We start from the raw sequence: 23,471 nt of genomic DNA, 5'->3' as shown, positions 1-23,471 counted from the left end.
TAAAATTCAGAAAATTAAAAGCACATACAAGTTATTACTATACTGAAGATTGATTCCGCATTATACAACGTCACTTCCAATATTATTACGCCACATTCTAATTTCCATATCGGATTTTTGGGAGCTCCTTTTAGGTTTTGATTAAACTCGCTAGGCAGGCGTTGTAACCTAGATATCCTGTATAATGTTACAACATTTTCTATGAAATTGATTTACGAGTAGTACGTATGATTTTTTACTTGGGTTTCTCAACATCATCAACAGCCGAAAGACGTCCACTGCTGGATAAAGGCGTCTTCTACGTCTAGTACTTCTCCAAACGGCAGCTCGCCACCTACATCTACTGACTCCCCGCGACTTGGAAGTGTCATCGGTCGACATAACGGGAGGTTTGGCCATTCGTATTCCGATCCGTGGTCTCTACTCGATCACTTTCCTGGCCGGCCGTCAGTCTTCGAGCGTTTCTACGCGGATGGGTGGTATGGGTTTCTACAAGGTCATAATTAACGGCAGAGTAAGAATATCTTTTCCACCAGTCTTACTCTTCCTGACTTAATAGTCAGGAATCTGTGCTGATTTATAAAAGACGGGTCAACTGTGGTATTTGAAAAATCTTGTGCATCTTACTGTGGTTTGCAACCTGCCTGCTAAGCAAATACAGTCATGAGACATGACACTTCATGTCTTTGTACTAATGCAGCATTACATGTACTATTGTACAATGTACATGTAATGCTGCGTATAAATTATCCTACTAATATTATAAATGCTAAAGTTTGTGTGTATGTTTGTTACACCTTCACATCAAAATGGTTGAAGGGATTGAGATAAAATTTGGAACAGGGGTAGATTATGATCTAGAATAACACATAGAACACTTCGCTGGTAGAAGCTAGTTTTCATATATTTTAAGAATAACCATCTCCATAGCATGTTAGCTTCAAAAATGTAAGAGTTAGCAACTAGCGCTGTAAAAAGAGGACCATCGGCCGTCCGCCTCGAAATAAGAAATAACAGGGCCGCCGCTAGATGTCGCTAATTAATATTGAACTGTGTTCATGTTTATACTGTTTTCGTGAACATGATTGTGAATTGTTGTAAAAAAATATTATATGAACTATCTATTTAAATGTATACGATGTTTAAATGCAAACGGATTTAAGATAAAGGGATAACCAAAGTAGTCTATTACATCTGATAGGAGGAGATTAGACTGAAGTAGATAAAATATAAATATGTGTAACATAAGGCCCTTTACCCATTAAATATTTTTTTACATTTAATGGGTCGACATTTGGCCGCTATCTCGCCTTATGGTAAGTGATGATGCGGCCTACGATGGAGCACGTAATTAGGAACTGAAAGTCCTTAATTTAAATGAAAAAACTTTAATAAATATAAACCATCAGTAACCTTTTGATCCGAGATGAGATCAAATCTTTACGTCCTCGTTGTACGACACTAACACTACAGCTCTGTACTTCAGATATCAGAAAACAATTGCAATCACTCAGCTCTTATCGATTGACATTGAATCCTGCGACGAACATCTTAAGGCTTCATTTACACTATCAAGTTTTTTGGTATTACAAAAATATGGTGTAGTAGCATTATAATTATCTAGAACGTTAACGGAATGCTCTCATTTCACAAGAGGATCTTAACATAAATTGGGAATACTGGGGTGATAATAAATGTATAACCGCCGCACTCAGAGTCTTTTAAGGGTTACTTAACCCTGTCCTTAGCGATTGTTTTCAATACAAAATCGTTACTAAGGAAAAGTTTAAGTAATCATTAAATGTCTCTGAGTGCGGGAGTAAATCACTTAAGCTTATTATCTATACATATAATAAAATCGTAGAAAAGTGCTGTCTGTACATTGAAAATAAAAATAAAAAAAATAGCAGGGGTTATTGTTATGTCGATGTCGAACCCAAAAATGTAATTAACTTTTTTTTTGTCTGTTTGTCTGTTTGTCTGTTTGTCTGTTTGTCTGTTTGTCTGTTCGTCTGTGCGCGCTAATCTCAGAAACGACTGATCCGAGTTGGATGCGGTTTTCACGAATATATTGTGGGATGCTTAAATTTACATTTAGTGTTTGTTTCATGTCAATCGGTTCATAAATAAAAAAGTTATGTCAAATTAAAGAACCACGTCGAACATTCTATGCTTATACCATTAATCTCCGCAACTATTTGACGGATTTGGTTGAAATTTGGTACAGATATAGTTTAGAACCTTAGAAAGGACAAAGATATATTTTTATTTCAAAAATCAAAAAATAAAAATAAGAAATAAATTATTTATAAATAATTCTATGTCGATCGTTACACGACTTCGGTTCATGTTATTGTTTTAATTTATCGAAAAAAAGTAAATAAATAGTAAAAAGGTATGAAAAAAATAATATCAATATAATAAAACATTTAGTACAAAGAAAATGCTCTAACGGAGTATAGATAATTCTATGTCGATCGTTACACGACTTCGGTTCATGTTATTGTTTTAATTCATCGAAAAAAAGTAAATAAATAGTAAAAAGGTATGAAAAAAATAATATCAATATAATTAAACTTTTAGTACAAAGAAAATGCCCGAACGGAGTATAAATAAATAATCCCAGTTGTCTTTATCCTCAATAGATCTTTTTTTTTTTTTTTGAGGGTGGAAAATCATCCAATGACTTCTCCCGCCTTGGGTGAGGCGGGAGGGAGTGTCAGACTCTTACTGACTAAAAACCACCCCGTTCCTTCTCCTGCTTTGAGCCGGAGCCCCGGTAACCTTTTACGTTGTCCGCAGCTCCGGATTAGGCATCAGCCCTACTGGGCCCCATCTGTGGTGGTCTGGCTCTTTGAGGCGCGCGCGGAACGCGACGCGCCGTACGCACGGGTCTGGTTCTGGTCGGGCGGCGAGCTACCCTTGCTCGCCGTCCGCAGACCCGCACTTACGGTGGCCGGAGATCGTCACGCGATCCCCGACGCCCGGAGTGTCTTCTGCGGCGGCTGGGGCGTGAGGAGGATCGTTCCCTCACGCGCTCCGCCTCCTCCTTAGCTAGCATGACTGCTTCGCAGAAGGAGGAGACGGCGTCCCATTCCCTCTCGCTCCGCATCATGGCCTGAACCAAAGCCGGACGCGAGAGGTCACCGTCGCCGATCACATCCCTAAGGACACGGCGGTGCTCAGCCCATGCAGGGCACACCGCTACTGTATGCTCCACCGTGTCCTCCGGGTGATCCACGCAATGCCGACACCCGGGCGTTTCCTCCCGCCGAATCCGAAACAGGAACCTACCGAAACTTCCGTGTCCGGTAAGCACCTGCGTCAGGCGGTAGGTGAGGACGCCGTGACGCCTCTCTAGCCACTCCTCAAAGAGGGGACTTACCGCTGTTATCCTCGATAGATGGCGTTGGGATCGAAATAGATCGCGCTATGGTTTCGTTACATTCATTTGGTTGGGTATCGGCCGAGCGCTTCGGTACTATCGTAGAAAAAGTGTATTTTCAGTCGTATGATTATTTGTCTGTAGTGGTCCTGCTGTTTCGTATATTCTAAATTGGTTTCGTTGTATTTGTCAATTAATAAGTTTATTTGTTGGGTTTTCCTGGTTTTTTGGTTAAACTATTTAACGTAAGTTTAGTTTGATATCGATTATTAGTAGTTACTGTAGTTAGTTTTTTTAATAAAATTGTAAGTCTATTTTTTTTTTAATTAGATTAGATTTAAGTCGTTTCTTTTAAATTATTTAGTTTAAGCTTGGTTATTATAGCATAGAGGATAGGTTGTAATATAGTTTCTTTTTTAATTGTTATAAATTCGTAATTCGTAGCTTTCTTTAGTTTTAAGTTAGTTTAAGTGAGTATACATCTATTAAATTCAAACGCAGAGCTCATTATGTTGATTTTTGAAGAGTTCCCTGGAATATCTTCCACATCTCATTTTTGAAGAGATCCCGCGAGATTGGGAACTATGTGGTTAAAACCAAAAATTTGCCGGAAGTCACTATTCCACGCGAACGAAGTCGCGGGCAAAAGCTAGTAAGTAATATGTGTAATAAACAATAAACAATTACAATTCCAAAAATAATACTAACTTCCTACGATTCCTCGTAGGACTACAAATCCAATTACAACTAACCTAAGATACTTTAACAAATGATCTATTAGAAAAGTTCTTCCAAGTGTGAGAGAGAGAGCTCAAACAATCGTATGTAACCTGCCTAAAAGTTTTCCTTGGAGAAAAACCTTCGGCCGTTCCGTTAAGACCATAATCCTTATCTAAGACCCCTTGGGCAGCCGTTAGCACCCCATCAATTGAGCGAACCACCCTCTATAAATTGTTGTTCAGATAAAACACCAATATCAATCACGAGACTTTGTAATTTTTCTCAAAGTACTAAGACTTTTTTAGGATTCCTTTTTTTCTTTACGTACTGGAACTGTACATAGAATGATAAGGAATAGAAAAATGATAGAAAAAGAGGTCGCCATGGATCGAATAGTAGGTCAACCTGGGTTGAAATAATGGTGAGGGGGATTATGTGAAGAGATGACGTATTTGTTGTACCACAAAGGTCTAAAAAACACTTTTCTCGAAATAAGCATCGTACCAGTATCGTGCTATGACTGAAAATGCCCAAACTGAAAACCTTGCCTAACTCAGAAATCTAAACTAATATTATAATATTCAATAGTTCTGTGAAAACCTAACCATGCTTTGCCTAACTCAGAAATCTAAACTAATATATTCTATTCAACAGTTCTGTTACACTTACGAACAATCAATCAAACACCTAGAAACAATCTCACACATAACATTTACATTAACATCAAATATCAAAATTGTTCCCCAAAAATCCCCTAAAACAATACTTTCAATCATTCACACAACTTCGACACTTGACCTTCCCAAGCCATTTAAATTTAATTTCCCTCCAGCCACGTCCATTATGTGGTTGTATTTACTGAAGGATGAACCCACTTGAGGAGGATCATTCGAATCTATTTTATTATTTTATCGATGAGCCGCCCCTCTCTATTCAATGGGAGATTGGATTTACAGTATGTATTACTTTTGTATGTTTAGAATTTAGTGTTGGTTTTATATGGATGGATTGTCTTTTGTTATCGATTTTTTATGTATGGTCAAGTTGTTTAGGTAGATACATCTCGGGCTTCTATGTAGATTTTACATCTGTGCAACAAAAGATCTAAAAAGATAGGGCTATTTGATATAAGACACAATTCTTCATAGTGACAATTGACTTCATAGAGACAAAATCCTCGGTAGTGAGGAAAACAATGCGAAAAGTAGTAGTGATGAAAATAAAACAAAGAAGAATAGGAAAAATGTTATTCCATCATGAAGCAAAGAAATGACAAAAGTACACACTACATTCAATATTCTCTTAAGACAATCACGTTAATACACTTATTCATATAGCTCGACATACATAAATACCACTGTCCATTCCATGTCCCATGTCATTACAAAACACAAACAAAGGAAAGATAAAGCTTAAATAAATGCATTTTTTCCAAATTTGCTAATCAGCAAAATATAATAGCTGCAGGGCTCGTACCATATACATACAACATATGTATGTGTATGTACTGCATTGGATAAAAATATTCCAATCAATCAATGACATAATTTAATGACATTTATTTAGGCAGAAAAAGAGTGGGTCAACCGGCTATCAAATTGGAGTTCTTATCTGTTAAGCGGAATATTGCCATTTCGTTTCATATAACATTAGTAGAAGAGTTCCGACTAAACATGCTAGCTTCTGCCGTGGGATAAAAAGTTTATATAATTTTAATGGTCAATAATTATAATACAGAGTCTTAATTCGTGTTTCATAGTGTGCAAACCTATTTAACAGAATTGAAAAAAGTTGTTTAACCACTCAGATTCACTTCTAAAAACATACATAAAAACAAAAAATCTTATAGAAAATACAAGATAAACATTATTTCACTTACATTATTTACCTCCGTCTCAACAAAAACACAAAACTTCACCACTTATAGTACCACCCCACATTAAGTTGCACCCCAAATCCAATAATAAAACAACAATAACAAATGCACACGAATATGCCCCTTAACAGGGTACAATCAATCTCCATCAGAGATACAGCATGTGGCATATTTTGTATGTCGAAATATTTCGGGAGGCAAACGATAGCGATGGCGGAGCGAGCGACCAGGTAAATGATAACCGTCGTTTGTCATTTACTTAATGTTACATACTGTATATTGTTGTTTGTGTGTTTTTTTTTTAATTTTGTGTTGTATTTATGTCTTGTATGTGTAATATATGTTTTGTGGTAAACTTAAATATATTGTTAAGCATCATTTAATGAGTTTTAGTCAGTTAGGGACATAAAAACCTATTTTAAATTTGTCGAGACAAGTTAGATGGCAATATTAACTAGTATTAACAATAAAGTGAAATGAAAACACAGTTATATTATATCACCAAATTTTTTTTCAATATCAGCGGCTATTAGCGTAGATGAGGCCGTCAGTAGAGGATGCCATAGATAGGTATATATTAACCAAATTGGCGATACATTAAAGAAGGGCCAAATTAAAAGTACCCTTAACTAACGAGCATGCATGAATGTGCAAATGTGTGGATGACTTGATGAAGCAAATCTCTTTCGCTGTAAGACTCGTACTCGACTTTAAGATTGGCAATTGCAAAGCAATTGGCGTTCCATAGTCTTTGCCTACCCCCATGAAAGACAGGCGTGAGGTTATGTATGTATGTATGTATTAGCGTAAACAATTACAATAACAACAAAGCAATTGCTAAAGTAAAAACTGCTTCCATGATTTTTATAAAATAGAATTTTACCCAAAGCTACGTGAGCTCACAAATAAAATGATCAATTCGCAAAACCCTGAAATGCCCGACCTTCTGTCGTCGATAATTTTTAATCCAAAGAGCAACGTTGCTTGACCACTAAGCTAATAAGGCTTATCTCCTACGCTTTCATTCTTCATTCCCGGGGGCGGAACAAATGCAAATTTAAAATTTTGCGGATAACCGCAACGTAACTAATTCAACGCGTTCCAATTTCTGGGTGAATTTCGTTGAGAAATCTTGTTTACGAATTAATTCCGAATGAAATATTAGAAGCTAAGATCGTTTGTTTGAATCCTTAATAACTTGTTTAACAAATTGATTGTTAAAGACATGCAACGATATTGTTTGTATAAATAATAGAACAGGATTTTTCGTAGCGTTCGTAGCAGCTACGCCGCAAATACTACGGCGTAGCAAACTCAGTGCTTGTTAATATAGTTTTTACTATTAGTACAGTGCAAACTCGTAGCAATTAAAGTTACTGTAAAACCTGATTCCTGTATACCGCGGTGTTCAAACTTTTACTTTAATATAAACAAATAGTGAGGTGCACCTAAATTCCACGCAGAATTGAAGTACCAAAAATAAAGCAAATATAGTATTTATTCTGAGTATGAAATTCAACATAAAACCTAGAATCAATAACAACCAATACACAAAAAAAAAACTATTTAAAACCCATAAAAAATAACACACAACTCACAACAGAAGATCCGAAAGGATCACAAATTTCCAACCCCCAACTCGAAAGCAAAATGAAGGGTGTCTATGAACAAGCTCACCTTCCTTCTACTATCATAAATTGAACAGTATTATCCAAAAGGGTATCCACTCAGTATTCACCAGACGGCGTGAACCCCTGCATTAACTAAGGTATGCAATGAAATATGTAACGTGTTTTATCAATTTTTTGTACCATAATAAATTGATGGTGTTAACCAGATCGAGGATCGAGGTTGGACGTGGTTTGCAAATTTTTCGGTAGTTTTCAGGTTTTAAGGTTGAGGTTGGTTTTGTAGGTCAGTAGGTTGGTTTGTAATGGAGGTTGGGCGTGCCTGATAGGGATCAGTGCGATGGTTTGTGTAACTGATTATGAAAACATTTTTGTACTATTTATTAGGTGATATGTTGTCTTTGAAGTTTACCTTTTTACAGTCATTCCATTTTTTTCAGCTATGGTCATTCCACTGCAAGGCAAAGGCCTATCCCCTACTCTCCTTCCACTCGTCTCTTTCTAGAGCTTTCTGTAGCCAATCCTTTTCATAGGCATCGAGTCCATTCCGCCATCTCCTTCTGGGCCATTTTCAGAAGGAGATATTTTATCTAGATTAGTTATTTGGAATACCAACCAGATTTGAAAACCCAAATCTCAATTAATACGGCTATATGGTGTGCTTCATCGCTTAACATAGTATACTATATCGTTTACCACTAGACGAGACAATGGCCAAACGCCAAACATTTCTAATATAAAAAAAATTTTTTCTCAATTAAACTTTTTACGAATTATCCTTTCATACAATAACGCATTCAAAAGTTAGGATAAACAAACAAGGTGCATTGCATAAAACCGGACTAAACCGGACATAACTCTAGGGCAATGTGCGCCGATGTGTTGGACAATTGGCTGAAAGGCTGAAACAGCATAACTTTGTCATTGCGCTAATGGCGCCCGCGGGACGTGGCCTCGGTGGCGTGCTTCCGAATTTAAAGCATTTCACAAATTAGTATCACTATCGAAATATCTACTGGTTAAAATTTGGTTTTGGATGTTTATTTGTAACTATTGAAGTCTGTGACCACCGATGTACTTATACCTCTCATGTAATATGCGATTAACGCGTCAGTGTAGAATATGTTTAAAGTAAAAGTAATCCTATTAAGTTTGAGTCTTTTTAAAACATAAAACAAAGCATTAATTTCGCTTTTCTATTATCTAAGATAATCATTGCAATCAATAAACACACATCTGCAAAATGAGACAATGCTATTTAAAAACTTTAAAAAGTATGCCTAAACAGAAACAACTAAAATATTAAAAAACTTTTAAAACAGCAATATTTATCAAGTTAATGAATATTTTAAAACTGAAACAATTATAAGTTTTACAAGCATGAAAATATTTCATTTTAATTATGTTTCGACTAAGCAAGTCGCAAACTGAAGTTTACTGTTTGAACTTACTTAGCCAATTTTTCTTGTAACAAATTAACTTACTTACTCATTTTAATTAATATTACAGAACATATTAATATAACATCACGCCTTTTAATCCAGGAGTGGGTAGGTAGAGGTGTATCTACATACGTTTCGCTAATTTTGTTCAATGAGTTCGATGGAATAAACAAATAATATGACACATATATAACCTCACGCTTGTCTCCTAGGGAGGTAGACAGGGACAACGGAACGCCAATTGATAAGAATCTCATATATCTCTTACACTTCATCAACAGTCATCAGTCTTTTCATGCATCCTCGTCGATTGACTACTTTTCTTTATTATTATTCAAAATAATAAGACCTATAAAAATGGCGCTTAAAACTAATCTCCCCAACTTGAGATAAATTAAAAAAAGAAAATGATTATAAGAAAATGTCAAACGGATCATTTATAATTATCTCTTTCAATAGTGATTCGCTTGGCCAATTTCAGACAATAATCGAGATAAAATTAAACGTTGAAAATTCACCTCTAAATCCGAAACTTGTAATATAAATAATTCAAGAACCTTTTGTTATCAAATGCTTTCGTCATTTTCTTCACTCTTGTTTGAACTAAAATCTTCAGAAATTGTCTTAAAACAAATCATTTGACGAGAATGGGTGACTCTATTTTCGAATAGCAACAGTTGCTGTAACGTAAAATGTATTAAATATTCGATAAACGTTAGTCTAGCTCTAAAAGTCTGAAACCTCGGCCTTGGATCAATATTTGTATAGAATAACAAATTGACAAGATTTACAATTTTATTAGAATTTTTGTGCTGTTAAAATATGAAATTTGTATCTATAAAAATATGTGATTTCGTATTCTTCGAGTGCATTGCTTATAATTCTTATTTTTTATTCGAAATATTGGAATGAGGCTAACATGTCACAACACATATTTTCGTAAATACGCAATGGATACTCGTATTTTAAACTGTTATTTTAGATGTGTGAAAATTTTGAAATCTCAATCAAAATTTAGAAAAATAACTACCATAATACGCTTAATAAGCACGGCTCGGCTCCGGCACGACATTTTTTGTTTTGGAAACAATACAAAAAGGCTGCATCAAATATGGTTTGGAGCGATGCTTGTTTATGGTTCTTTAATATGTAATTAAAACAATGTGAGTATCAAATATGGTTTGGAGCAATGTGTTATGTCCTTTAATATGCAATTAAAACAATGTGAATGCAACTGACAGCATTAGTGAACTACCAAACCAATAACGGCCATATTAACATTTTTTGTTGTTGATTTTAGCTGTTTAACCCCAAACACTGCATTACAATAATCCCGTAATCAAAATAAAGTACTTATTATGACTGTGAACAGAACACAAAACCAGGCAATAATCCACGTTGCAGCAAGTTTTAATCCCTTGCTGTATAGTCCAGTGTATTTTGACCTCTGCGTACTAAGTATTATGGAGTCAACATTTGAAATTGTTTACTGGTGAACTTTTACCTGTCGAGGAAAATATATTTAGAAAATTGTATTAACATTTCACATCATTTGTGTAAAATTATGATACTCATCAAAACAAAAGATCGACATATTTCACTCAACTTATGTAAGTCATATTGAATAGGTTTTTAAACACAATCGACATAAAATTCGATAAAAATATTCCCTACTTTCTTCTTATCTGCAATCAACTAAATATGCAACACGTTACGCAACCAATCCTGTAACATACAGCAAACAAAATCTGCAACATGTAACAGCAGCTGTTTCAATCAATACGCAACAACGCAACATGTATGTATTAATGACTTTGACTGCACGGTTGGCGCGGTGGCTAGGCAACTGGCTGCCGCGCAACGTGTAGCGGGTTCGATTCCCGCACAGAGCAACTCTTTGTGCGATCCACAAATTTCGGGTCTGGGTGTAATGTGCATGTGAAATTGTATGTTTGTAAACGCACCCACGACACAGGAGAAAATCCTAGTGTGGGGCAACGTTTATAAAAAAATGCAACATGTAACGTGTAGCATGTAACCACAACATGGTACGCAACACTCCCTCTACACAACCAATAAAATCCGATACAGGCTGTGTCAACAATATCCACCGCTACATTGAAGGCGTTGTCTTCAATATTTAATTGCTAACACAGGAGAAAATCCTAATGTGGGACAACGTTTTTTAAAAAATGAATAAAAAATGCAACATGTAACGTGTAACATGTAACCACAACATGGTACGCAACACTCCCTCTACACAACCAATAAAATCCGATACAGGCTGTGTCAACAATATCCACCGCTACATTGAAGGCGTTGTCTTCAATATTTAATTGCTAAAAGCCTTTTTAAGCCGCGCTTTGAAGTCAACCGCGTCTCTTGCCAGCGGCTGTACGCTTAGTGAATGTTAAAACGAAACGTACATAATATGGAACTATGGGTACTATGGTAAGGTATTTGGTTGTGTAGCTTGGTTTCAGGTAAATACTTACAAAGTGTTACATGAAACTGTTAATGAATTAAACTTATCCCTTTTTTGGTGAACTGGTTGCATAGTTTATATTTTTCTAGTGGGTTCGTCTAATAGAAAATACAAACACTATACGGTTACGTGCGATACGTTTTTATTATTTTAATCACTTACTGTCATTGTATGACTGAAGTTTGTTTGTTTCAACGCACTAATCTCCGGAACTACTGGTTTAATTAGAAAAAATATGTTTGTTATAACTTTCATGAGACATACTAAGTTATTTATTATTTTATCGGCTTACTCACTTTTGGGGGTTAGGAATTTAAGGGTTATTGGGGAATCGAGGACAGGAAAGATTGGATAGGGCGATTAGTCCTCCGGCAACCTCAATTACACAACGAAACACAATGTAAGCGTAGTTTCACGTCGGTTTTCTGTGAGGCCGTGGTATAACTCCGGTCGAGCCGGCCCATTCGTGCCGAAGCATGGCTCTCCCGCACTTGAAAGTCTACAAGTCTTAAACATTACATACAAATTATTCAGTAGATCGCCTTCAAAGTGTTACTTGTATAGACGAGCCAAGACTCTAGTATATATTAGTACTAAATTATATAAAAAAACATCAAAGGGAAGCTAACTTCTGTTTTCTTTGCGATTTCACGCTCTTTTCGCGAACATTATATAAATATTCAGTTTGAAAGAGGGTCGTTAGTTGGTGGGCTAAGGGAAGAACTTGTAGCGGTAGGTAATTATGCAAAGAAATGTAAATAAAATTAAATACAGTGACCGATGGTAAACGCCATAATAAAGAAAGATTTTATTATAACTTTCGTGAGACATACTAAACTAATTATTATGTTATCGGCTTACTCACGTAACTGTTTGACGACAAACTCAACAAATTTCAAGGCATGCTAGAAATCTTCAAAATTCACCTAGCTTTTTGGGAAGAAAAATTTAGGGAGTGTTTTTGTATGATCTAGTTGTTAAATACCTAATAATTTTAATATTACTTAATGTGTGTCTAGTTTTTATACATTTTCATGAATTAGTTTATAGTATTTAATATGGGCCTATGAATCCGGAAATAATTAAAAAAATTGTTATATTATGGATTCTAAATCGCTCCAAATTCATCGCTTGCACTACATTCAACAAAAAATATTATAACTTTGCTTTTTCGAAATGAATCGTGATATAATATAATTATCATTTCCTAGATTACACGGTCCATTTAAAAAGCCAATCTTTGTAGTCGGGGGTTTAAAAAAAATTAGAAATTCTTTCGAAACAAGTATTTGTTCTACTTTTAATTTATGTAATTTAATTACAAGCGGTTTGTAATCTTTAGTTCTTTTTTAATTAGAAATTAAATTAGGGAAGGGTTCTTTAGAACCAAGTATTTGTTCTACTTTTAATTTATGTAATTTAATTACAAGCGGTTTGTAATCTTTAGTTCTTTTTTAATTAATATGGTTTATAGAAAGTGAAAAATAAATTAGGAAAAGGTTCAAAGGAGTATTTGTTTTTATATAGTGTTTTTTTATTATATTTACTTGACTTTCTTCATTTTTAAATTTTAAGCTTTTATTTTTATTGTATAATTTATTAATTATATCAATTAAAACACCGATTTATTCACGTGAAATAATGAAAAAAGCTCTACGAGTTTCGAGTCACAGGGGGACTCTTCTTCATGAGCAGCGTGTGCATCGCGCAGCCTACTCGTATATGAAACTTATAATATACTAAAAATTAGTGTTGAAATATATGCAACACTATTTACGAAATTACTTAAAACAGCTAGTAAAATATATTAAATGGCTTCTCATATCTTATTAGATAAGTAACACAAGTAAATATCACCAAGTATTTAATCATACAATATTGAATTACAAAGTAAAACTAAAATGATCCACAAAAAAGCCTCAACAAGTCACGAACTCTTATCAATAATGTGAACTTCAAGCCCTTATCTTGCAATAGAGGGTTAACTAAAACACAAACTGGCAATATCGTTTAAAACCCCAGCCCCTTAAAATAAGAGCAGAAAGATAAGGGCACTGATACACTAAGAAATTCTAAAACATTTTCATTACCCAACTATATCACTGCTTAAACATCTTATCTCAACGCTTTCCTTCGCACGGAAACTTTTCTCATTATAAAGAAGTAATTTAGGAGGTGAGAATGAGAATAAACAAGAATAAAAAAATAAATAGACAGAAAAAAACAACGATTCGAAGTGAATCTAATTAAAAAGTACTTGATTCTGTGTATATTTCTTGCTTCGATATAATAGGTGCTTTTTATTCTATTTCGGGAGGGTGTTTGAACTCGCGATTCTAATGAGAACAACAAATAATGAAGTGAATAGATAATTGCGCTGTTAATATTCACATTATTGTTTTGTTTTTTTGTCTTTTAAAAAGGTACTGTTGCTGTTCATAGAATTTGTTGACTCGTTGATATAATTTACATATCTGTAATAGTCGTAAGAGTTTTTAACTTGTTCTGCATCAAATATTTATAGAATTACTTATGTGTATAAACTAGAATACCGGACTAAATTCTGGAGTATGATTCTAGAGTAAACGAGTCGAACTCGAGTTTAATAATTTATTTACTATCTTGCTCTTGTTAGAGATGGTCGTAGTTCTAAATCTTTTAGATTGATATATTTTCACTTGTAACAAAATTATCAAGAGAGATATGATGACCTTTGAGGTAGGTATGTGCTTGCAAACTAGATTTTCTAGTAACACAAATATTATTTTATCGGAAAACTTTCATGAATATGGAGTAATCTTATTTCTTCCAAATCAAAACACATTCTCTAATTAAACATCTAAATCTTATGCTCAGACCTCTCCAAAATCTTAGACCAAGCTGCAATAACAATCAAACGTTGTATTAAAACAACCCAAATACATAAAATTATACCTTATATAAATAATAATGAAAGTCAATTTTGAATAAATAATGTTAACCAAGTAAGCTTGAAATAACACAGGGTGTATGTAAATTACTCTTATACAATTGTTACATTCAATTTTCCAATGCACGTTAGAAAATCCCGCGATTATGAATATGCATGTGCGCGAGTTACCATCAAAATGCCGTGTATGAAACGTTTTTCTCTAGTTTTTGTATTGGCATTTATTAAAATATGTTTTAGGATTCCGTAGCGATACTGATAACGGATAATTTCCTAATGTTACTTGTTAACTTACATGTTAACTATTGAGGGTAAGGCGTTTCGTTTACATAAACTATCGAAAATCCAAAATTTTATTATAACTTTCGTGAGACATACTAAATTAGTTATTATGTTATCGGTTTACACACGTAACTGTTCTAGGCAGAAGGCGCGATGGGCGCGAAACTAGAGTCGCCGGTAGTAGCGCGATGATCGCCGCGTCGTGTCTCACAGAATGCTGCTCATGAATATGAGCCTCTAGCTTGGTTTGAAACTAGTTGAGTTCCTCGTCAAACAGTGACGTGGGTAAGCCGATAACATTATAGTAATGAAATCTTACATTAGTCACAAGATGTAAATAAAAACATCATACTAAATCAAAATAAGACTGCGTTCTTAGAAAACGATACCATAACCCTCTGCAACCCATAAGACCAACTGCGTTCATCAAAAAACACGCTGTCGCATATTTCCCGCGGCGAGGCGCGGCGAGTAGCTAACCAATTCATTAGTATTCCACGCAGCCTCCATACACGTTGCCGTTTGTACCAAAGCGGACAAATCAAAAAGTTTCATTTTTTTTTTTTTTCGAACGCGTGATGCAGTTTAGGCCTCTTTTTATTTTGTTCGAAGCTCTGTTTGGTCCGCAAAAGGGATATTATTGATGTTTTTGTTTCGCTACGTGTGTTACGTGCTGGCTGAATAAATTATTTTCTTTTTTTTTTTAGGTGCTGTGTTTCAAAGGGTGTCGGTATGTGCTGTTGCCGGTCCAGGCTTTAGATACTCGATTAATACCGATACTGCGTTGTCGCTTTGATATGTATTCTTTAGTGTTGTGAATAATCTCGAATGATGAATTGATATCTGTTGAGAAATGTTCATATTATCAGTATTTTGCATTAATTAGATGGGCGTCAGTAAGATAGTGCTATTTTTTTTAAAGAACGTTTTCTCATACTAAGCCTTTTCTCCTGTGTCGTAGGTGCGTTTACAAACATTTTGATATACAAAGACACCCAGACCCGAAACAACAATTTGTGGATCACACAAAGAGTTGCTTCGTGCGGGAATTGAACCCGCTACACATTGCGCGGTCAGTTGCTAGCCACCGCACCAACCGTGCAGTAAATTTATCAATTAATTATTATGTTATCGGCTTACTCACGTAATGTTTTGACGAGGAACTCGACTAGTTTCAAGCCATGCTAGAGGCTCATATTCATGAGCAGCATTACGCGACACACGACGCGGCGATTGTCGCACTGCTACTGGCATGGCTTGAAACTAGTCGAGTTCCTCGTCAAAACATTACGTGAGTAAGCCGATAACATAATAATTAATTTAGTATGTCTCACGAAAGTTACAATAAAATCAATTTATCAATTATTGATAAAGTTTTCCACCTACATTATATTTAATTATAATTAAAGTAACGATACACAATACAACGTTATACAACACTTCTCTTATTACGTCGAGGCTTAAAAAGATTATCATTACAAAGAAACAATTCTAACCGCAGACTAAAAAAGTTCGTGACGACGAATATGCTAAAAATATAATAATATACATTCACCTTTTGACTCTCAGACCTTTTCAAAAGAAACGGACACATTTAGCTTCCATTCATTCATAAATAGAATAAACGTATTTCTTTTAAACGTAAAGCACTACGGCATTCATTCTTTTATGCCAGTCTTATCTTTTATTTTCATTTTGCATTGTAAAGAGGATACGACCTGGAATCACCCGGCTAAATCACCAAGTCGCTTCGACCAATAAAATGAGGCTGAATAAGCATTCACCTGTAAAAAAAAGGTTGTAAAGTTTGAAATTGATTTTGTTTCTAGTGTTCTGTATGATTTCAATTAACACATTATGATTTTGGGATGTTTCCATTTTCTTTTAACAATAAGTAAGTGAACATAATGTCTTATTAGTTCTAGCATTTGATCCTTTTTACAACTTTATAATAAAAATAACTCTAAAGGCAACTTTTGAGTATTACATGGGACATATAGTACTAATGGTGAAAAGTGGGTATACATTGTACAATGGTATTACATACCATAATGTGCATCTCTGCCTATAAAAGGCATGATGATGATATGTACTAAAAGGCAAATTTTCTTACCGTAACAACAAGATACAAGTACAACGAAAAAAAATCAATTTCGCTCCCAATGCTATAAGGAAGCAAAATATTCCTATTTTCCGCTGAAACTTTTCACACTGAGATTACAATCATTTTATTGGACATCTGTATCTGGATTCACAGCTTATACGCGGATCCCAAAAATTCGGCTAGGCCGAATTCACTTCGGCTTTTAACCTCTGCCATAAAAGTTACATTTCTTCCCCCCGCAACGGATCTTACTGATCTCAGATTGCAAGAAAATGCGTTACATTGAGAGTAACACTGCTATCCAAACAACAAATGAAAAAACATTTTATTTCCGAGAATATAAAGCTCAATTCACAATGTTATTTCAGTCGTGAAATCAAATTCTTGGTAGTTGAAAGTTAGGCGCCAAACGCCTCTCATTTTTGCAATAACAGTGTTTAAAAGGTTTTTTTTTCAATCCAAGTTTGCGTCGTTACTGGGAGTTCTGACATTTGGGGTGATTTTATGTTCGTTATATTTTTATTGTGTAATCTTTTTAATTAATAAATGTAAGAACGATGTTCGAAACGGTGTTTTGATTATTACCTAGTATTGTCTTTTTAATTATGTGATAGGTACACATTTTTTTTTATTATGATTAACATAAAATAAAGTTGAATGTAGATACGTTGGGATACGTTATAAAATTTCCTAAATTTTTGTATATAATTTCATTTTATTTAAGACAATATCGGTGAGATGTCTTTGTTTACTTAACTTTGGTATATTTTTCCGAATAACTAACGTGTACATGTAAATACTAGGTTTATCTAGAAAAAATAACTAGCAAATAAAACTACTTAACAACAAAATAAAATGAATGTCAGCAAAACTGTTAACGTAACCAATCGAACCGCTGAAATTGTACAACATTTACTTGAAATACATCAAAAGAACTACTTGAAAGAATAAAGTAAGGTTCTTGTAGGAATGAGGTCTACAAAGACCTAGTTTCTGTTACTTAACGACTTTGCTTGATGTCTAGACTATAAAGGTAGGTTACTGTTTTACTTAGCCTAGGCTGGTCAGCTTTTAGAGCTGGCATTTTCTCGTTAAACCTGTTTTTATGTGATCTGAATACTTTTGTAATATAAACTACGTTTTGAAATATTTCATTTGATCAATTTGTTAGCTGAAACAGATATTTTCGACTTTTCAAAAATGGAATTATTAATTTTAATTTTTTAGTATCGAATTTTCGATTGTTTTAAAAAAACGTGCTTAAAAATTTGTCGGCTACGTCTATTTTCGACATAACAGAAAAATCACACAAATACTTCGAAAAAAAAAAGACTACAGCATTGTAACATAACCGATACCCATAGCACACGAGAAGAATGAAACTTAAACTTTCTAAGACTATGATCGGTTGAAAGGCTAATTGATGTAAGCGACATTTTTTGCTATATTGATTTATATCTATATTACATTATATGCGATATACGAAATCAGTATTTTTTTTCCATCAAATGATGTGTGAAACAAATTTCATTTAGATCAATTATTAGCCTTTCAACCGTCCGTATATTTCCTAATTATGTAACTGTGTACCAATTCTACAACCATATCTAACTCCGACACACTCATACACAACTTCACTTCCAACATACTACAACTAACTTCACATTTCACAAAACCTGAAAGAGTTCCCAAATCACAAGTTTAAGCTCAAACCTTGTAAATCTGATTAAAGAAATCAAGGCGTTCGGTAGTTGCACCATTCAAAGGCTTCGCATGCGTCAACTTGCTAACTTTGTAAATGCAGCGTGCATTTACTTCCTAACTCAGTTAAGTTCAGGACTGTGTAGTTGATGGCACTGCGTTGACGGCGGTTAAGGTGAACGATGGTTTATGATTGGGGAGTGGTTTAAAATTAATTTGTGCGTGCATTGATTTGTATGTAGCTCCTTTTTTATTTTGGTTTGAATTAAAATCATAATTATAATATCATATATAATAAGAATCTATACTTTTGAACAAGCAAATAGCTTCACTAGTAGGACTGAACAACAGATAGACATTTTTAAAATGTATACTGCTTTGAGTTCAAACACCTTCCTATCTATTTGAAATAAATCCATTTTGATTCTGACTTAGATTCTATCCATATTTTTGTCATCTCAATAGCTCAAACAGTCTATCTAAAATAATCAATAAACATCACCAACAAATATTGCATAAAACAAAGCAATAAGCTCTGGAATTTTTAATCTTTCAAATCGTGTAAAACATTATTATTGACTCTTCAATTTCTACCTTAAACTTAACTAAACATTAAATACAGCACAAACAACTAACGGTGCAACTCACCCGAGGTTAGTGATGCGCAGTCATTAGTCCCCCGCGTGAGGCGTCGAACTCCGCAACTCGGAGGAGTTGCAGTAGCAGTTGCAGTTGCAAGCGTTTTGATACGCCGCCGCGTGCCGTGTTTCGTGTTCGTGAATTGATTACTTTGATCAACTCTGTTTACAATTAGGTGAATCAAGAAATAGATAGTTGTTTGTTGAGAAAATTAATGTCGTCTGTATTGGTATTGTTAATTAATTGCTGCATAAATTATGTTACTGCAGTGGTTGTGGGAAATCCGGAACATGTAGTGGGTTTTCCGAAGTGTGATTGTAAAAATAGTTTATTGTGGCATTTTTATCTATTGTTCTTATTATAGAGTATTGTTATATTTTCAACTCTTTATCTATTAAGCTTATTATTTTCTATTACACAAACTGAATCGACAACCAAATAACGTCGTGAATCGTTTCTTCTTGTTTATACAGGCAACCAGCTTTTAGACAGAAAGCGCATGTTCTACTGTTTAGTTAACAGTGAATTCATATTTGTTCTACAAGACTATATAGACGACTGATGAAATAAACAATAAACTTCTATCAACGCTATATCCAAAAATGCATACCCAAAATTGTACCACTCATATTCGCTTCTCGCTAAATTACTTCAACAAGAACTATGAAATTCAGCCTGCATGCATATTGAGGTACAATTACAAGAGGCTTAGCTGAAGCGTCGCGAGCGTTAGTTCCATTACATAGAAGATTATCTGATATTACGCGGATTAACTGTTCTATTAAACGTACTTCAATGAACAGATTCACGGAATTTGCTAGGAAAATTAGCATCAGCCTAGTGTTCAGTTTTCCTGTAGTGAGTTTTCCGTGAATTAGGTAATTTGGTGATCTCTTTGTTATGTTAAATGAAATGTATTGGAATACGAATAATTTAAAATAGAAATAAATATTTTTTGTAACTGAATGGTGTATTCACAGGAATAATTAAAAAACGAAAAGAAGAAAAAATTAAGAATGCCAGTAGGCTACAATATAGGGTACTTTAAGAAGGGAGTAAATAGGTTTCTTAAGTAGTAGAGCGCATGTAATGCCGCAAGTGTCGCGTTTATAGGCCACATTAACTACTTGCCATCAGTTGAGCTGTGTGCGTCTTTGCCTCCGCAGTCGTATATAAAAAATATGTTTTTGATAGTTGCATCATTGACTTTAGTTAGTCCGACTCTCAAATACACACAAAAAATATAGGTCACTAACTTTACATCAGCTTTTGTTATGTTAAGCTCATTATTACATGTTATAAAATTATAACAATAAAATTACCCTACATTAATGTTTAATTTCCAAGTAACAGAATACAGTTTAACCGAAGTCTACTGGACTTAACTTTCACATTCACTCACACCCAATCCCAAACCGAACCAATTCATTAACCATCCACAAATCGGTCACTGAGATCAAACGTTGTAAACACAACTTGACTTAGCAAATCAAATACACAAACCTTGCCTTTAAACCAACACGGTAGAGGGAGCCACATTAACATAAAACATAATAGTATATTTTTCCAACGCTTCCGATGGTTCCTTTATTCAAATTTCCGACGATAATATGCAAAATTGGGTCTCCATTGAAACATTGTTTTTAATATTCTGGTGATTTGAGGTGCCGGCTGTTTATCGTTACTGTTTTAATATGCCAATAAGTAGAGTCTCCAGGGTTGTGCTGCCTGGATTATCTAATGGAATTATCTTCTTAGTGCAGTAGAGGCTCGACCTCTGTATTTAGTGCCGACCGAGTGTAATCTGTCGTGAGGTTTCTGGATGGCAATAGCTTAAAATCTGTAATAGCTTAAAATCTAACTGCCACTACTACCTGACGATGGATGCAATTTATTTCTGAATTACTGAACCTCTACCATGAGTTTGAAGCAATAGTATTATGTCGTCGCTACGTTAGTGACTATCGACAAATACTAAGCTTCAAACTCATGGTAGAGGCTCAGTAACAATTATCAAAATTTTATTTCCAATACAGTTTGTGAAAACCTTTTAAAACTATTACCTATTGCTACTAAAATGCAACGCTGTTTTGATATAATCGAGTTTCATATATTTTACTGCAAAAATAAACGTCATGTTTCTGGACTAAACGAGTTACCAAATATGATAGAATATCGATAAAATACTTGCCTTGTTTTTAGTGTTATACTTCAAATATCCTACTTTTTAAACTCTCTGTCAATTCAGAGGTTAATTGAGTAAGACTATCACGCTTCTGGACTTTCAGATTGTGTATAAGTTGCCGAAGAATCAACAATGCAACAATAAGACTAATTCCCCAATGACTTCCAATTTACTAAAAAAATATTAAACAGTAGTATACTTAGGAAATTAGTGGTCATAAAACAAAGACTGTTTCAAACAGCTCACACGGCAAAACATATGTACTAAAACGAAATCTCCAAAGATTCAAACAGTACACTGACTTCTAACGAAACCCTATCACAAGGATTCTCTCTGTATTAGTCGTCTATCTATCTGTCAGCTTGCTGATAGCTGGACACTAGACAGGTGACATTTTATTTTCTTCGATGCAGTCAATAAAGTAGATTTTTTTTAAATAAAACAATTCAGTTACTCAATCTTTAACTAGAGGTGACCCTTATAGTTCCATAGTGTCTTTTGTCCCCATTCCACCAATAAAAAGGTTACGACTAACCTCTAAAGGTTATCACAACGTAGAAATACAACTAAGAATAACATTTACAAGATTTAACAAAAAGAAACTCGTCGTATCATTAGCAATTCATCAGACATTCCAGTTTCCGAGTGCCAAGAAAACGGGAATCCATTTGGGTGTGGCCACAATGACAGCGGATCAATATGACTGGGGATTTCCAAATGGATATTTTTCCCCATAATTTTTAGTGACGGCGAGATTTTTGAAAGGCATTTATTTGATGATGAATAATTTCGGTTCGTATTTGTAAATTACTTCTCTACGACTGTCATTTCTAACATATTTGGCGATATAATTATGGTGTTTTTTGCATAAACTATGATACATCTTACTAAAAATAAGACAAAACCTGTTAATTCATATTATACATTGCATATAGCAATTTTATCTCGGTGGCCCGGAAGATCAAGACGCCTGCTTCCCATAAACGTAGATGCGTGTTTGAAACCTATGAACAGCAAGTATCAATGTGACTTTTCTTAGTTATAATATGTATTTTTTAAGAATAATTAAACATCACTGAAAGACGGCGAAGAAAACATTTTTTCTTCGTTTTTTTTTCATTGTGAGGAAACCTCGGCTTATAAATTCTAATCACAAGTTTGAAATCTCCAATCCGCATTGAGCAAGCGTGGTAAATTGAGCAATCAAAATATATTTTTAAGCAATTACAATAGTCATCTACAACCGCTATCACTAAACCCTCATCCAATATTTCTAAATGAATACGCAATACAAGAAAGATAAAAAAGAAACGAGAATAGCCAACGCTCATTAACAATTCTTATTGTTTCCTTAATATAAAAGAAAATAATTAATTTACTTGGCCTAGAAACAAACAATAAACCAGACAATGATTCTGCCTTTTCTTTAAGATTTTTGTTTTATTAAAAGTAGGTTTAAGATGGTATTTGGCAACCGACACCGTATTGTTTTTCCGTGTTTCGTAATATTTCATGATTTTCCCTTTAGTTTCTGTTATATTCTTGTTATCAACAATGACGGAAGTTATTTTTGGCTACAAATAGGAATTTGATTACTGAATTCAGAAGTCGCTTTCATTTGCTTTTTCTCCGTCTAAACTTTTAATATCTTTCTTCTTAGAATTATATAGGATATAGGATTTGAATTAACAACAAAAAAAAAGGACGAGAATGAGTACTACCATCCAATAAACAAAGAAACACATAGAGCCAGATTATTCTGGCTAAATACAGAATACGCCCAAATATTTTTAAATCAAATTCCAAATAACACTTCAATAAACTACGAATCAAAAGAACATAATTACCTAACAGTCTACTTTAATCTAAAAGCTCTTGAACAAAAACAAAAAACAAACAATCACAAGCAAGTAGTTCCAATTAAAAACTCAATAAAGGCACATAAACTAACTTAATTAAGTAATTCTTAACAGAAACGGGAACAAAGGAATGTGAAGTATTCGATTTGTTTTCTCTCATAACATTTTTTTTTCTTTATAAAATTTCGCGCTAAGTAAGATTCGTAATAGAAAAAGTTTTTGTAGCGAACGATCCT

General features: G+C 34.3%; 1 long non-coding RNA gene across 3 annotated transcripts in view; it reads right to left on the bottom strand.

The window, feature by feature from the left end:
- The window catches only part of LOC126912830 (uncharacterized), a 481,090-nt gene extending 478,448 nt beyond the window's left edge, over positions 1 to 2,642 (bottom strand). For all 3 annotated transcript variants that reach the window (XR_007707479.1, XR_007707478.1, XR_007707477.1), the window contains exon 1: positions 2,242 to 2,642. This is a non-coding gene — a long non-coding RNA (uncharacterized LOC126912830). The remainder of the gene's footprint in view (positions 1 to 2,241) is intronic.
- Positions 2,643 to 23,471: the final 20,829 nt, after the last annotated feature.

The sequence above is a fragment of the Spodoptera frugiperda genome, chromosome 30 (genome assembly GCF_023101765.2).
Source record: "Spodoptera frugiperda isolate SF20-4 chromosome 30, AGI-APGP_CSIRO_Sfru_2.0, whole genome shotgun sequence".
In the NCBI taxonomy this organism is placed as follows: domain Eukaryota; kingdom Metazoa; phylum Arthropoda; class Insecta; order Lepidoptera; family Noctuidae; genus Spodoptera; species Spodoptera frugiperda.
This window is presented reverse-complemented; position numbering and strand designations above follow the sequence as displayed.